The 17,196-nt window shown below is 37.4% G+C and overlaps 1 long non-coding RNA gene across 1 annotated transcript; it reads right to left on the bottom strand.

The window, feature by feature from the left end:
• Positions 1-6,597: 6,597 nt before the first annotated feature.
• Positions 6,598-14,798, bottom strand: LOC309844963. Its single transcript, XR_014300985.1, has 4 exons — positions 14,590-14,798; positions 7,213-7,296; positions 7,003-7,078; positions 6,598-6,812 (listed from the first exon to the last, which is right to left on the bottom strand). It is a non-coding gene; the product is annotated as an uncharacterized lncRNA (long non-coding RNA).
• Positions 14,799-17,196: the final 2,398 nt, after the last annotated feature.

Below are 17,196 nucleotides of genomic sequence, written 5' to 3'. Positions count from 1 at the left end.
AATGATTTCCAAAAAATAAATATTTACAAATGATTTATTTCTCTGGTAGGTAAGACAACAGAGAAAATGCCTCATTAAGATAATTTTGTAAGAAAAGGCAGTTTCTTTTGTTTTGTTGAATATAGGTACCAGAAAATTAATGGTTATTCATCTAAAAAATACCCGAGAGTCTTCTAAGCTCACAGCTATATAAACCAACTCAGGGATTTATTATGAATAATTCAATTGAGTTATCTGCTTCTGCACTTAATCTGTTGTGATATGTTATTCTTATTAAAATACTTAAAGAAAATCCCACCTTATATTCAGATGTGGCTGAAAAGGGGAGTATTTTAGTAATAGCTTCTGAAAAGTTAATTGTAGTATGGAATCTGAAACTGTCAGTAAACTCTACTTCATTAGATCAAATGCCACTGGTCTCGCACTTTGAATGGATCTTTGGCCTGTGCATAACTTTGTAACATCATGTACTGGTCATTTGGAAAATATTTGTTAAGTACGTTATAATGCTTTTCTAATGTTGACCCATTTCATCATGTAACATAGGAAAATCACAGTCAATAATACTGTATTGATTATATCAGGAAAGTCTTTAAGCATTGGGAGGCTGTTAAGCCTACAATGATCAATACCAGTTTCCCAAATTCTTCCACCAGAAAGCTCAGATTTTATCACGGACTAAAATACTGCTAGTTCTTTTCCTTGAAGTAACAGACTCACTTTGATCATTTTCAAGGGAATGTGTGTCTGTCAAATATACAGCTCTGAATAATCATAGCCCTCTGTCAATCATTCTTTCAAGTAAAAATGGTTCCCATGACAAAAATGACAATACAGCTTAGAATTTAATCAATAACACAAGTTCTTGTTTTTAAGACACTCATCATACATGGTTTGCTTTAGGTTTTTTCCTATTAGTCTCAGAGAATATTAAAAATGCATACGCTCAAGGACTGATATTTAGTGAAGTCATTTTTACTGCTTCCTCAAGGACGTTCTAAAGTAAATATTTTTGTCTTTTTTTTTTTTTTCTTTCTTACAGTGAGTAGTGGTAGCAAAGAAAACAGAGCCAACTGATACAGTTAGGGTCACCTCCTCGCTTCTTGCTAAGGAACCAGGAGTTTCAGCCACACTGTTTTTGTATCATCACTGTGAATGTCAATACAACATAAAAAGCAAATAATGTCTTAGTATTATGAAAATACTTTTGAAGCCAGGAACTGCCACGTATACCTGTCACATTTTGAGTACCATTACCATATAGACTATTAAATGGACCAATAATTAAACCAAAAATACAAAATATATCACCAAAAGCTATTGCCCCAGAAACCCATTAATCACAAAACAATAGAAAGGATAATTTATTCATAAAGAATGAATTCTTTTGCTGAAATAATCGCCTGGTACTCTAGAAACAAGTTATTATATTAAAATATGCTTATTTCTTCTTCTAATGTAAGTAATATATGCTATCATTTGGAAAAGCATGAGGAAAAAATATTATCTGTCTGCTAGCATGCACACAGATTAACTGTTGTTGACATTTAACATGTTTTCCCAATATTATATCATAAGCTTTTAACCTATCATTCAAAATTCTCTCAAAACATAACTTCTACTGTGTTTTGAAATGATACAATATTTTTCTGATATTTTCTAAGGGTGAGGTAGCTTAGTTCCAATTTTCTTATTTTTAGATTTTGCTGCCAACATTGAATATAGATGCACATTTGGCCATTATTAGGTATCATCAGACATTTTAATTTAGTCATGTTTTGATATTGCACTGTGGCTTTAATTTGCCTTTTCTTGGTAAATAATGACACACAGAAAATTTTTCATGTGCTCCCTTACCACTCACATATCCTCTTTTGTATATGTATTTACATTTTTTTTAAAGATTTTATTTATTTATTTGACAGAGATCACAAGTAGGCAGAGAGGCAGGCAGAGAGAGAGAGGAAGGGAAGCAGGCTCCCTGCTGAGCAGAGAGCCTGACTCAGGGCTCCATCCCAGGACCCCGGGATCATGACCTGAGCCAAAGGCAGAGGCTTTAACCCACTGAGCCACCCAGGTGCCCCTGTATTTACATTTTTGTTACACTTTTTCTCTTGTATTTTTATGGTCCACGTTTCTGGAAAAGTTTGATTGTGTTGCGTATGCCATTTCTGTATCACAGTTCTTTTTAGAAGACCTGTTGTGACTTATTATAGAATGAATACATATTGCTCATGGGAAAGAGAGAAAAGAATGAAGAAAACGTAAACGTCACAAAATCTAACCACGAAGAGATAACAAGCCCCTTAGTTTATTTTTCCAGTCTTTGCCTTATGCAGTTTTCCATGATTGAATCAATATTGTATATTCATTTTAGCGTCCCATTCCTTTGTTCATTTCGTTACCTTATCTTCAACATTTTTGTGCATTGCTAAGTGTTCTTTCCATATCACTCTCTCTCCCTACACCACCCACAGGAAATTTGAGTTTACCTAGGGTAAAATACACACAAAGTAATAAATAATAGAAAACTCCATTTTTATCAGGCGGGTATTGGGGAATAGGACAAAGTGGACATGAGAGCTAGGGAAGATTGCTGAGAGCTGGAGCTGTCAGGAAAGCACAGGGAAGATGAAAGATGAGTTAGGCCTTGAGGAGATGGCAGTTTCGTGAACCTGGCAGCGTGGAGCAAAGATGCAGAGGCGGGAGGGAGCAGGGCTGGGTTGTGTTGGGGTCAAGTGGGTTTGGGCAAGGACTCCGTGAGGAGAGCAGCAGGATTGGTTTGGTTTAAAAGATATGGGAGTGGCCAAATATCAGAGGTCCTTCCAAGGCTGACTCCCTGTAGAACTGAAATGTGTTTGGAATTATTATCAGATTTAGTGTTCGGGGGGAGAAAGGCCAACTTACCAAGACACTTGTTTATGATAACATGAAAAGCAAAACATCACGTGCACACTACCATTTCCAGAAAAGACAGTAAGATCACTGCTGTTGCTAGAAATTGTATAAGCCTCCTGTGGTGAATGGCACATACATTTTGTAATTTTATGCTAATGACACGTATGTGGGATGGGTATTGTTACTATTTCTGGCACAACTATGATCCTAGCAGTTTGTAAAATGCATAAACTTAGACCACACAGATGGAGCTTCAATCTATGGGTCTCCCAGAGCCTGGGTGGCTCAGCAGGTTAAGCACCGGCCTTCAGGTCATGATCTGAGGTCCTGGGATGGACCCAGAGCCCATGTAGGGCTCTGCTCAGCTGGAAGCCTGCTTCTCCCTCTCACTCTACCCTTCTCCACCATCCCCCTCTATCCCCAGCCTCCACAAGTGGTCTCTCTCTTGTGCATGTGCTCTCAAATAAAAAAATAAAAAAATAAAATCTTTAAAAAAAAATAAATAAGGGATGGGTCTCAACCCTGGCTACATAAGATAATCAAATACGGAGCTCTTAAAACTTTCAATGCCCATTTATACACCATCTGCTCTGAATTACTGATTTAATTAATCTGAAAAGGGACTTAATTGCCGATGGTATAATGTGTCTCCTGCCCCACTCCTCCTGCACTTGAGCACCACACTGCTTCACTACCACAGTGTTCTTGGGATGATGGATGATTACGGAAAGCATCAAGACACTTTCTCCAGGAAATGTTTAGATATGCATGCTTAATTTGATTACTTTCTTGAACACATGTTGAATTTCTCCATGAAATTTATTTTCAAGAAATGTACACATGTGCTATGTTTTCTGTATCTTTCATATGTGAGAATATCTTTTTTATTCTATACAAGGAAGATAATTTAGGTAAATGTCGCCTTCAGCGGACCAATATTTACTAAAGTCTTATAGCTATTTCTTCCCTCTCCCCTCTGACATTTATAGTTGCAGAAGGCAGAAGGCAAATCTGATGCATTTTTAATTTAATTAATTTAGATCACTTGTTTATTCTTGAGACTTGATCCTTTCTAGCTGTCATCTACCATTTTTTAAATCTCTTAATTCCTTGATTTTCTGATAAGTTCTGAGAGAGCATCTCATATTTAACTAATTCAACATCATACATTTTAATTCAGACACTCCTACGATATTTAATTCTAAAATCCTAAAGTTTCCTTATCTGACATACTTAGCTTCTCAGGGCAGCCTTTTGATTTCTGAATCTTGTTTCATGGACTTCATATTCTTTCACTGCTACTGGTTATGTCAAGCAGTATATTTTTTATACTGTTTTTAGTGTAAGTATATCACAAATACTTGTGGGACAGTATTTTTATATTTATATTTATTTTTATACTGTTTTTAGGATACTAGTTACTTACCCATGTTCTAAAATATATTTTCCCGGGGCGCCTGGGTGGCTCGTTGGGTTAAGCCTCTGCCTTTGGCTCAGGTCATGATCTCAGCATCCTAGGATCGAGCCCCACATCGGGCTCTCTGCTCAGCAGGAAGCCTGCTCCCCCACCCCCCACCTACTTCTCTCTGCTTACTTGTGATCTCTCTCCTGTAAATAAATAAATAAAATCTGTAAATAAATAAAACCTTTTATCTAAATAAAAAAATTAAATCTTTTATGTAAAAAATAAATTTTATATATATATATATATTTTTTTTCCCCCTTATTTTGTTTTGTTTTCCTTTCTCTACTCTAAATGAAACAAGATGTGGTTAGACTCAGTGTCAACTGATGGGCATATAGATTTCCCAGCATGACATTCAGTGTCTGTGGGAAGCTAGCTGTAAGTTAACTAGAAGGCAGTTCCTTCTAGCCCAATTCTTAGTTTCAAAGAAGCAGTCTTCGTCGTAGTGATTCTGTCTGTATTGAATGGCTGATCTGGGATATTATCCTTCCCAGGTGTCAGTGTTCCAAACAAATTTAATAAATGTAAATTTATAACATCCAGTTAGAATTGTTACAAGGGTTTCTTGTGTCTTTACCTCAACCTACATCATTTTTATCTACGGGATCCATATCTCCATAATAGAATGTGATAATGTTCTTTTCTCTTCCCTCCCTTTCTTCAGTTGCCAGATTAACTACAAGATGCCTAGTTAAGTTTGAATTTCAGATAAACAAGAAATAATTTTTAAGCATAAGTCTGTCCCACAAGTATTTGTGATATACTTACACTAAAAACAATTATTTATAGTCCTACTTGCTTTTGGGGGACACAGTTATATTAAAATACTGTTTGTAATTTTTGCAAACCTCAAGTTTAACTGGCCATCCTCTGTTGGTATTTGCTAAATTTGGCAAATCTCTCTTCTCTCAACTTGTTTTCTGGGAGCATCAGTCTCTAATTTGTATAGAAAGAGCTATACTCATGGTAGTGAGTATACATGAGGCCCAAAATATTCTTGACCACTTCAGTCATGCAGTACACCCACACAGGAGAGGGGCGGCTGCTCAGGTTATTTGCTGGTACTGTTCTGGTGTTTCTGAGCCAAAGGACAAATGCGGCGGGGATTTCTCTGCTCTCTTCAAGAAGGCCAGCTTGCTGCATTACAAAGACCTGGCAGCAGTGCCTTTCAATTGCATTTTTCAATCCAATTCTGTCCATCTTGCAATTGGATATAAGAGCTCCTAGATTCTAAAAATTCAAGTTTATGGTGACGTTTGTTAGTTTTCATCTTTTTGTGTGACAAATCAGGAGAGGCGGACTCTGGGGATATTAGCCAGACATTACTGGAAGTCAGACTCCTGGCACTATTTACTGTGTGTGTGTGTGTGTGTTTGCATGCTTGGACTACAACTTCAGAAGCATTCTTAGAGGCCCAAAACAAAGGAGACAATTATTTTTGGCTTAATGAGCCCTGCCAAAATGGAATCAACTATGATATCTAAATCTATCTCAACAGCAAGGCAGCCTTTTCTGGAAAAGGCTATAGTGATGCTAGATACAAGATCATGTTGCCTAAAGTATGTGTTCCAGGTGGTGCTCTAGTTCACTTTTTGAGTTTTTAACCTGTTGAGTGTCCAAAGACATATGTTGTCATAATTCAGGGCTATTTGGCCCAGGATTATTTTTGTCCTAATAAGGAATATAGCCTGCCAACCTTCTGCTCATCTTCTGCCTGTCTTCTAGCTGCTCAACACGACACAGGCATTTTTTACAAGAATTTCTTCTTCCAGCTACTCTTGGGAAATAGTCAATCCTGTCACCCATGACATAACTTAAAATCATAACCGAGATGAAGGACCATCTGCCACTGGCTGTTTGGCAACCTTAAGAGTCCAGGAAAACAGGCAAGTGTAAGAAAACACCTTCAGAATCACTCTTGACACTCTTAGTTCAACCAGTTCCCAGCTACCAGCTCTTCTTAAATAAGTCATGCATTTAGCTCAGTTCAAAGCCCGATAGTGGTTACAGACCTTGCTTTTGTGTAACAGTGCAACGCCTCGCACTGTGTTTCATCCTTCCCAAGCACAGGCCAACCCACCTGCTCTGCCCATTTGATTTCTTCCAGCTGGCTTCCCATTTGTCTTGATTTACTCTCAAGGTTTTTGCCTTAGTGGCTTAGAGAGGAGGCCTACTCATTCATTTCATGAAGATTATCTTCTTATGGCTGTGTTATTTGGTCAGCAGAACACAAATTTGGTAATAATTATATTTATTTGTAGAACAAGATGATGCCTTTCTTTTGTAAGGAATAATATACTCCTTAAGAGGCAAAGACTGACGAGAATTCACACGGGAAGAATCCTTTCTTCCGCTGCCCTTTGTCAGAGGTGTTGAGATGAGCTGGGGTGGTGCCACATAACCCTCAACCCTGCGAGCCCCTTCTGGAACTTCTTACAATGGGGACAGGCTGTTTGGAGAAAGCAGACCTCTTGAGGAGAACTGTTAAGCAGAAGGGTGCTCATTTGAGATCCAGAAATGGAGAGATTAAAGACAGTTTCAACTTGGATCCTATACGGGCTGAGAGTTCTCCAGTCCTGGGCCTACTTAATGCTGAGGAAGATGGGGAAGCTGGAAAAGTCGTGACATGAGTGACTTACCTCCATGAACTTCACTTTTCTTGATCTGTAAAATGAAGCCAGTAATTCTGTATGATCTGAGGTAAGAGCTAAACGGCTGAAAGAAAGCAATCACAAAATATGTTTTTAAAAAGACAGTGGCTTAAATTAGAGGTTTGTTTCTCTGCTTCTCATATAAATGTTTTAAGGTGGGCAGTGTTGCTCCTCCAAGCCACTGAGGATCATGGATACCTTCCGTCTTGCTGCTGGGTCATTTCCATAGGCCATGGTCCACACTCACAAGGACAAAGCTGGGTCCCAGTAAATCCAGGCAGCCTGCAGGGAGGAAGGAAGGACAAACTCCAGGATGAGCCATTTTCTTTAAGAAAGCCTGACTGGCAGAGGTTTGGCTCTTTCCCTCACAGCCCATTGGTCATGTGACGAAGTCCTCAGCAGTGGGATATGAGCATAAAAGCATGAAACGCTGAGAAATGTAATCTCCAACAGGGAGGTTATATGCCCAGAGAAAAGGTAAGGATGGGATTTTGAAGGCAAATAGCTACTAACCAGAAACACCAATCTCAAGACTTAAGTGTAAAGATTTAATATTTAAGAAAATATTTTAGAGTGTTAAGTACATGCTAAGAGCCTACTGTTCAACTAATAAAAATTATTAGTAAAAAAGGGGGATTAGAAATGATGTACAGCTCTATCTACAGACATGGGGAGAATGGAAATGACTTGAATCAGATCTGGGGAACACCTGAAAGTTAAATAGCTCATTTCTGGATGGCTTAATTAACTGAGTGTCACAATGGAGGTAGGGTATGGACGAATTCTCCTTAGGGAGCTCTCTAAAACTATGACAAGATGAGGAGTCATTCTTTTTTTGGTTATAGGGACTATGGCTATACTTTTTTTCTAACACAGTTCTTTCTTTGGAAATTATAGGTGGTAGATAATTGCTAGCTTATTAGTGGCTCTTCAACCATATTGAGCATTGAGAGTCCTAAAGTAATAAGCTTAAGAGCAGAATAGACTGACTGGGGTCTTGTCAGTTGAACTGTTCATGTATGGATTTCTGAGTAAGGCATTCTCGAAATTACTGTGATTTCTCTTTCTGTACCTTTGGAACAATCCAAAGGGTTTGGATGGTATGTGCACGAAGATACACATGAAATATTTGACTCATACAAAATCCATTTAAAAACTTGTAAAGTAACACTGTGCCTTAGACAGAAAAAATGAACATTTGGGGAATTATTTAACAAAAACAAAGTTTTTTGGAAAATAAAATCCACAACAGACTTCTATTTGTGTAACTGTGCTTAGTTAAAAACTCAATTCCATTTGTTACAATTTACAAAATTTTAATTCTAACTTTAACAAAATATATATACATATTTATATGACCATAAGGATACACACTGAAAGTTAAACACAGGTTATTTCTGGTAGTTGTAGATATGGAGGGTTGTTATGTTCTTTATCTTTCTCCAGTATTTTCTTTCCTTAAGAGAGAGATAATTAAAGAGTAAGACTTGAGAATACCTTTTAATAGATCTTCTGACTACAAATGTTCCAAAAGGCTTTTCACATTGTCTGTAAACAAAACAATCCAGTATCCTCATTAGGTGTCCAGGGGAAGTGGGTACATTGTTGGTTGTTTTTTCAAGGGTAAAACTAAAGCGTAGCGTTATTATGTATGGTCTCCCAAGACAGTGGTGGGAATAGGACTGGAACCTGTAACAAGTCCATTCAAGGCCCCAAAACTCATGAAATGTATTGTTCACAGAAACATTATGAGTGTAAAAGACCGACATTTCCTCTGCCATTGTTTCTTTCCTTAATGCTCCCTGGTGCCCCATACTCTTCCAGGAAACAGCTCCCCACTCCTTCCGTTTAATGAACATCAAAAGGCTTAGAAGCCATTTATGTATCCATATGTGTTCATTGTGGAGACTGAAACCAAATCAAGTTTCAAGTTCTCAAGTAGGAATTCCAGTGAGTGCAGCAAAGCTACTCTGGGATATGAAGGGAGGCTAATTTTCCATACCCAGCAAAGTCTAAAGTAATCAATATCCAATAAGAGATCTGTCTTTTAAATTTGACTCTCTATGTCCAGAATAGAGTTCATTGTCTTCATGGTTTCTTCAAACATCCTCATACTACAGACTGAAATCTCTGCCAGTGAATTCTGAATACAAATAATTGAGTCGGGGTTGCAGAGGGGAGTAGAAATTTGTAGTTGTAAATGAAAAGTACTACTTTAGGAAATCTTATTACAGAATAGTGTCACTTTTCTGGCCTAGAGTTCTGGGCTTACCCCTTACTTTAGCACATTTGCTCTTTCCCAAACATTATCTTCTCATTTTTCATAAACAGCAACAAAAGTTAATTTCGTTAATACAAAATTGCAAAAGTGGTCATATTGATTCACAAGAAGAGAATGTGTTATATTCCTCCTATATACATAACTTTAATTTACCTATAATGGAGGGACAGGGGAGTGAAGTACAGAGGATACTAATCAACCTACAGCTTACCCTGCCTTTTTGAGAAGTTTTTCTTTTTTTTTTTTAAATTTATTTAGTCAGAGAGAGCGAGCACAGGCAGACAGAGTGGCAGGCAGAGTCAGAGGGAGAAGCAGGCTCCCCGTGGAGCAAGGAGCCCGATGTGGGACTCGATCCCAGGACGCCGGGATCATGACCTGAGCCGAAGGCAGCTGCTTAACCAACTGAGCCACCCAGGCGTCCCGAGAAGTTTTTCTTTTATTTGCATTGAAAACCTTAGGTAAAACATGTTTAATTTTCTTTTTCTGTTACTTGTCTACAACTCAGCAATGTGGTAAGACAGGGAGACAATGTATGACTGAAATGTCCCCCAGAAAGGTGAATGCATATTCCCACTCATCCGTTGTGTAGGGCCCATTTGAACCCATATTTACGGGGGTTCTTTGGTCACAAAAAGTTACTGTCAACAATGAAATCAAATCTGGCTTAAGAAATCTAAATACTTTCAGTCAAAATAAATTTAGTAAACTTATACCTTGTTTTTCAAAGTGTACTTCATGAAACACCTGTTCTGAGGCATTACTAATAGGTATTATATAAAAACTAGCCAATCTCAATTTTTCAGAAGTACACACACACACATACACACACACACACACACACACACACACTTATGAACATACTCTAGCCAATGAAACATAAATCCAAGAAAAGAGCTATGGAAATAAGAAATAAGGTTGAGCAAGGAATCAGGAAAATTAATACCTGCCCAAATAATATTTAAAGTAACACTGTGCAGCTAAATGCCTGAGTTAAAGGCTTCTTTATTTTTTTATTTATTTATTTTTTTTTAAAGGCTTCTTTAAAAAGAGGAATACATGGCCTGGGGTGGTGGGGAGGGCACCTGGCTGGCTCAGTTGGAAGAGCTTGCAACTCTTAATCTTGGGGTCATGAGTTCAAGCCCCATGTTTGGTGTAGAGATTACTTAAATAAATAAAATTTCTTTGGGGCACCTGGGTGGTTCAGTGGGTTAAAGCCTCTACCTTTAGCTCAGGTCATGATCTCAGGGTCCTGGGATCAAACCCCACATTGGGCTTTCTGCTCAGCAGGGAGCCTGCTTCCTCCTCTCTCTGCCTGCCTCTCTGCCTACTTGTGATCTCCATCTGTCAAATAAATAAAATCTTAAAAATAAATAAATAAATAAAATTTCTTTAAAAAAAGGAGGGGTTCATGGGAACTTATTTCAGAAACCGGAATAATTAGCCTCTGCCTACCTTCCTGGCATCTTCAGATTTAAGTATGAAAATAATACCGTGATGCATCTTACCTGAAGAAAAATGAGACCAGATATCTGGGAGCAAGACCCAAAGTAGGAAGTGTGACGTTGTTGCTAGGTCAATTCTATGAATTATAAGTATGCAAAAATCATGCAGATTAAATTTGGACATTCTGAAGTCAATGTTTGTACTATTTATAACTGAAAGAATTGGTCATTCATTGTCTAGAAGGGGATTATTACTTTGTAGGATGGAAAGAATATTTTCTTCCTGGGGGAAATGCAGACTGTAAAGCACCGCTGTGAATTTTCTAGACCATGCTTCTCTTAAAGGCAGTAGTTCCAGAAAATGACAAGAACAGTACATGTCATGATCTCGGCAGCCTAAGAAAAATTCTGGTTGAAGCTTATCACCCTTCTCCATTCCCCCAAATACACAAACATCTCTGTAGGAAATATACAGAATTATTGTCTTCGGATGGTGACTTGGTTTCCTCTTTTTTAAACTGTTCCATAGTTAGCAAATTTAGGTTCATGGTTATTTATTTTTTACTTGTGGAAAGGTGAAAATGTCTTACTTTGTATTTTAATAGGGAATCATGAAATACTTACACATATATTTTGAAAAATACAATTTTCTACCAACATATCAGGGAAAGAGACAATAAAGTTGCTCACCAGAAATGTTTGAATTGAAACATTTGAAATGTAGACTGAAGAAATTTTAGCTAACTTTCTAGCTGTGGCTTTGATAAGACAGGCTTAGACATGGTTAAGACATGTTAAGATACCTTAAGAAATGTGGATATTAAAGAATAAACTTTTGTTTTCTATTTTGTATTACCTAGGATTTTGTGCTTAATGTCCTGTTTCTATAGCCATGCTATTTAGGTAGAAGTTGTTCACTCCAGAATTTGTGTGATCAAATCTATTATCTCTCTAAATATTTAGTTTTCCCTAATTCCAAATATCTATCTTTTTCTCTCAAAACATGTGTAAGGGTGTTGTGAGTGTCCTGAAATCCTTTTGGTGTGTCATGGGAAAAAGAAAGGAAAGAAGGAAGGAAGGAAGGAAGGAAGGAAGGAAAAAGGAAAACAAAACTTATTGTAAATGATGCTAAAAATTCATAATGTTGAATAGCCTCCTATGATCTATACATGCTCGAGAGAAGATAGGAAACCAATCACTTTCTCTGTGGCAAACACCTTAACACACAAGCAGCTTTACAAGTTTAATTGAAATAAATTTCAAAACAGGCAATTATAAATAATATACCTACCCTAAACCTTCAACATCTCAAATCTTTAAAATGCCTGGCCCTTCCTGCAGCATGAACAAAGGGAGTTTGGGAGATATGCCTCCAACCCTGAGATGCTGATGGGATGTCCCTTTTCCAGACCTGCAGGAACCCTATCTCTGGCATGCCCTTGGTTATACAGACTTCCCTTCATTCCTTTGAAATTATGACTCCACACAGACCCCTGTAAACTTCATTCAGAGGAAAAGAAACATCTTTCTATATGGCCAATTGTTTATCTCTTCACTCTAAGCCTGCCTTCTCTCTCCTCCTTATCCTACAGAAGTATCATCACCATACATTGAGTATCTATGAAAACACCAGGCTTGGGCTTCCCATTACACACTCTCTGTTTCCCACGTTGACATCTTTTTTTTTTTTTTTTTTTTTGAGTAGGCAGAGAGGCAGGCAGAGAGAGAGAGGGAAGCGGGCTCCCCGCCAAGGAGAGAGGCCGATGCGGGGTTCGATCTCAGGACCCTGAGATCATGACCTAGACCGAAGGCAGAAGCTTAACTCACTGAGCCACCCAGGCGCCCCTCCCACGTTGACATCTTAAATTCTCTTATTTAGCTCTCCTCCCCTAAGAGGACTGCCTTTGGTTTCTATGTCTTTAGAAAAAGTTCTCTCTTTCATTCAACCACAAAAACCTTCCTGGGTAAAACGGAAGTGACAGAAAATACGGCACAGTAGAAACAGCATGAGCTCTGCGTCAGAAAAACTTAAACTTAGGTAGAAACACTGGCTCCTCTGATTACCAGCCGTGTGAACTTACATGAGTTGCTCTCTCTCCACCTCAAGGTCCCCACCTACTGTATATGGTAATATGCCTGCTTCCCACAGCAGTTAGAGGCATTCAATGAAATATAATATAAATGGTCTTACACAGTGCCTAGAACAGGGGAAACAATAAACAGTAGTAATTCCAACGCTCAAAGATAGTTTCCACTTCAGTTCATACGGGCAGCTTCAGAATGGTCAGGTGACACTTTGTGCTCTCTTGCGGGCACGTCCATTACGTAGACAGCCTACTCAACCGGCTCTCACTGTAATAATCAATAAATGAAATACAGCCTACACTCGGGAGGGCTTCTCTTCATTGTTGTAAATGTTATTTAAGATAGCCCTCTCTTTTCCTCTTCTTCTGGTCTGTAAGTTAATTACAGTTTCATATCCTCCCCATCCTTTTGTTTGATCTTCCCTGAAGTTTCTTAAATTGAAAAATACCAATAAATTTAGATTAGCCGTAACAAAATCATGGTTTTCCTTCCTTTTGCCATTTCCTTCCTTTTCATCTTCTTGTAATTTAAACTTTCCACATCCTAGAGTGAGAAATATGAGTTCCCAGTTTTTTCCATAGCCTCAATAAATGGGCTGGAAAATGTTTAACGGACGGCTTGAACCAATGAATTTTAATGGTTTCCCTACATCCTCCTGAAGATTTTCATATTTAGCTCTTCGCTTTGTCTGATGTCTTTAACATCCCAGTCTCATCATAATGAATTGAGCCTGTGGCATCAACACTAGAAGAGCTATTTCTTAGTTTAAATGGTACCAATGATACTTTGCAACTAAAATTAATTTTACATTATTATGTTCACGCAGTTCTTTCTCATTCTCTCTTTGTTTCTTGTTTGCTTCTTTTGAAATAAAAACTCCTACAATATTTCTCTCTTTACTCTTAGTGGAACCCAGATGGGATCTAGGATCTAGGATCTAGAATTAATCCTTAACTTGCCCAGGGACCCAACAGGTACCCAGTTTTAAAGATGTTTTTCTTATACTTAAATCTTACTCAAAACCTTACTCAAACGTGTCTAGAGAAGTTGCACTCCGGGCATGTCAGATTTTTACCAAAGTGTTTAAGCTTTGTTTTTTATCATGTAAGGGATATGACTTGTGAGTTTTCCTTTATCAGTGAGAGAAAGTTGACCTTTTGTGCTAATTCCACTTCCTGGTGACTCAGCCTTCTTTCTCTTGGGCTTGTCTCTTTGCTAAGTGCCAATAACTTCTCACATTCCACTGATTCAGCACCTACCTCTCCTTATCCAAGTTCTTCTTTAAACCCATTATACCAGCCCCATCCTTGATGCAGTGACTTCTTTGTGTGGCCAGTGACTTAATTTTTCAAAGCCTCTGTTTCCACTTAGGAAAAAGTAAAATGAAAATTAAAACAACATACCATTGATAATCTTACTAGAGCATATTAAGTGGGAAAAAAAAAATACAAATGAGAGTTACTAGCAATGACAATCTTCTCCAGGAAGGAGGTAATGGTAAAATAATGAGAATTCATTTTATCACAAAAACTCAACATCCGGGCAGTGACAAATAGGGAGTAATTTCTTTTGCCCTATCATTTTCCTCCAGGAATTTGGCCTGTAGTTATCCAGGTTCCATTTTTCTTTATGTATTTCCAGTTCAAAATAGTGGAATGGAAAGAAGTAAAAAAAATTCCCAAGACTTTTCAAAACTTTCGTATGGATCTAAAGTGGATAGGGGAAAGCAGTACCAGGGACTGATTAATTTCCTCAGCAAATACATACCAAGTGCCATCTTGGTGTTCTGTCACTGCTTCTATATGTGGAAAGAAAATATTCCTCTGAGACATTCTCACTTTGTAGAGGTCAGCCGTTCAAGGAGCAGATCACATACATATGTTTCCACAACTACAGAAAAAGGATACACTAAGGATCCTACATCTCTCTTCCCTGATTTCAAAAGCTGAGCTAAGCACTTTTATAAATAGCAAAAGGAAATAATTAGACTATGATTCCAGTAAGAGTGTGTACTGATTTCACACTCTCCTTTACTATGGTGTATTTTTAATAAGGTCTGCCTTTGAATTAGGTTTGAGCATCAATGCTGATCATTTTTCATGCTTTTTACTTCCTTGTAGCCTAGAATTACCAGTTGGATTTTTTTTTCTTTTCATGATTATAAAGTCTTTGAATAAAATTGCTAGTATGCCAGGATCTTAGAGGAATAACTGTGTCTCTACACTATCACCTTTTTAAAAAAATAGGAATATATTTAGAATTACGGAGTTTTCATGAGGTCTAATCAGGTCTTTTTGCAATCCTAACAGAAGAATGGTAGAATATAAATCATTAGATGAGATCATTATTTTCATCTAGAACCTTGCATCTCTAAAAAGTAAGTGTTCCTCCAAGTGAGCACCATTTTTTTTAACTGAGTGTGTTTTCTAGCACTTTATACTTTACCTAATATGATTGAGATTCATTTGACCTAGGAATCATGGTATTTATCCCTTACATGTACTTTTACCTCTTCTAACCTTAAAGTACAATTAAATTAATGGAATATATGGGCAAAATTTTACAGTTGCAAATTATAATACTCTTTTGAAAATATAAATAATAAATACTTTAGAAAATGGGATGGTTTCATGGGAAAAGTACTGGATGAAGTTAGGAGACCTGAATTCTACTTTCAGTTTTGCTGCTCACTAGTGGTATGAACTTGGAAAAATCATTCAATTTCATTTAAATTTGGTTCTTTATCATAAAGCAGTAAGGCTGGATCCTTTCAGTGCTAAGATTCTAAAATAATAAAGGCCCCTTTCCTTTTCCAAGTCAAACTAACTATCTAAATACACTGAGTGATGAAGGGGCGCCTGGGTGGCTTAGTTGGTTAAGTGTCCAACTCTTGGTTTCTGCTCAGGTCATGACCTGAGGGTTCCAGGCTCAAGCCCTGTGTCAGGCTCTGCACTCAGGGCGGAGTGTGCTTGAAATTCTCTCTCTCCCTCTCCTTCTGCTCCTTCCCATCATGCTGTCTCTCAAATAAATAAATAAATAATATTTACTTATTTATTTCAGAGATTTGTTTATTTACTTATTTATTTATCTCAAATAAATAAATAAATCTTTAAGATAGATAGAGTGATGGAACTCTTATGAAGGAGCTAAAGAAGTACTTCCCATTTTTAAATAATATTTCTGGTTGAGATAGGAAAATACATAAAAACAATAATCTCCCTGCTCAGATACTTACTTGGGAAAATACATGTACAGGGTTTAAAAAGAAATCCAGACATTGGAGGCAACAAATAAAATGAAAAGTCAAAGTCTTCAGCTCCATCCCCAAGGGCCCCAAACCATTTCCTAGGAGATAAATACGGCTAATATTTTGCTCTGACTCCTTTAAAAATCATGGCATACTAGAAGATACATGTATGTGTTGATTAAGTATTTCCTAATATACCACAAAATTGCATGCATATCATATTTTTAAAAGATAAATCTGTGGTTTAGGGAATATTTCGTAACATAAGGGAGTGTCTAAAGAACTTTAAAATTTATTTTAAAAGCCTAAGTATGATTGTAAATAGTGTTTTCCTGTCCTACATACAAAGTAAGAACAAAGGCATGTTTGGAAACAGGCCCATGGGTATTCTCCGATAAACTTCGCTCTTAAATAGGTATAGCACTGTGGGATTGGGATTGTTTTTAAGCAGGTTTGAATATTCTGCTCAATTTATTAATCCAAATAAAATAAGTTGGGATGTGATTATTTTTCTTCAGCAAGTAATTATTTTCCTTAAAGTTTCAATGTAATACAAAAAGGACAACCCACATAGCCAGAGCTGGGACGAGTTTAGTGGCCTCAACACACCACCACCAATTTAATAGTTCAGACAGTTCTTTTGGAAAGATCTCAAATGTTCTCTGAAAGGCAGTGCAGTTTCTGAAAGCCCCACAGGAAGACCTTAATGGTAACAATGGAACCATCTGTTCTGGAAAACAGACTCTGAAATGAATTATAGTTGGGATGAGAAGATCAAGCCCTATTCTATATTTGTGGGTAACCCAAGATATATATCACAGCTGCTGGGGGCAAATTTATAGGGCTCCTGGAGGTTATATTTGTGATTCATAATGGCAAGCTGAACTCAATATTTAACCTACAGGAAGTTAGATTTACCAACATTTAGCAACTGCAGGATTCATACTTTCAAAGCAAAAAGTATATGAAATCTTCCTTAATGTAAGGGAGCAATGAGAGTGTACCAGGAAAGATAGCAGCAGGAGTCATTTCTTTGGTCAAAGCAGCATCAGAACTCAAGGATAAGAGAAATCATCTTTAAACACAAAGAAAACCTCTGCTTGTGTTTATTAAAGACCACTGGAAAA

The sequence above is a fragment of the Mustela nivalis genome, assembly GCF_964662115.1.
Source record: "Mustela nivalis genome assembly, chromosome: 12".
Lineage (NCBI taxonomy): Eukaryota > Metazoa > Chordata > Mammalia > Carnivora > Mustelidae > Mustela > Mustela nivalis.
The sequence above is the reverse complement of the archived record's forward strand: the minus strand, read 5'-3'. Positions and strand labels throughout refer to the sequence as shown.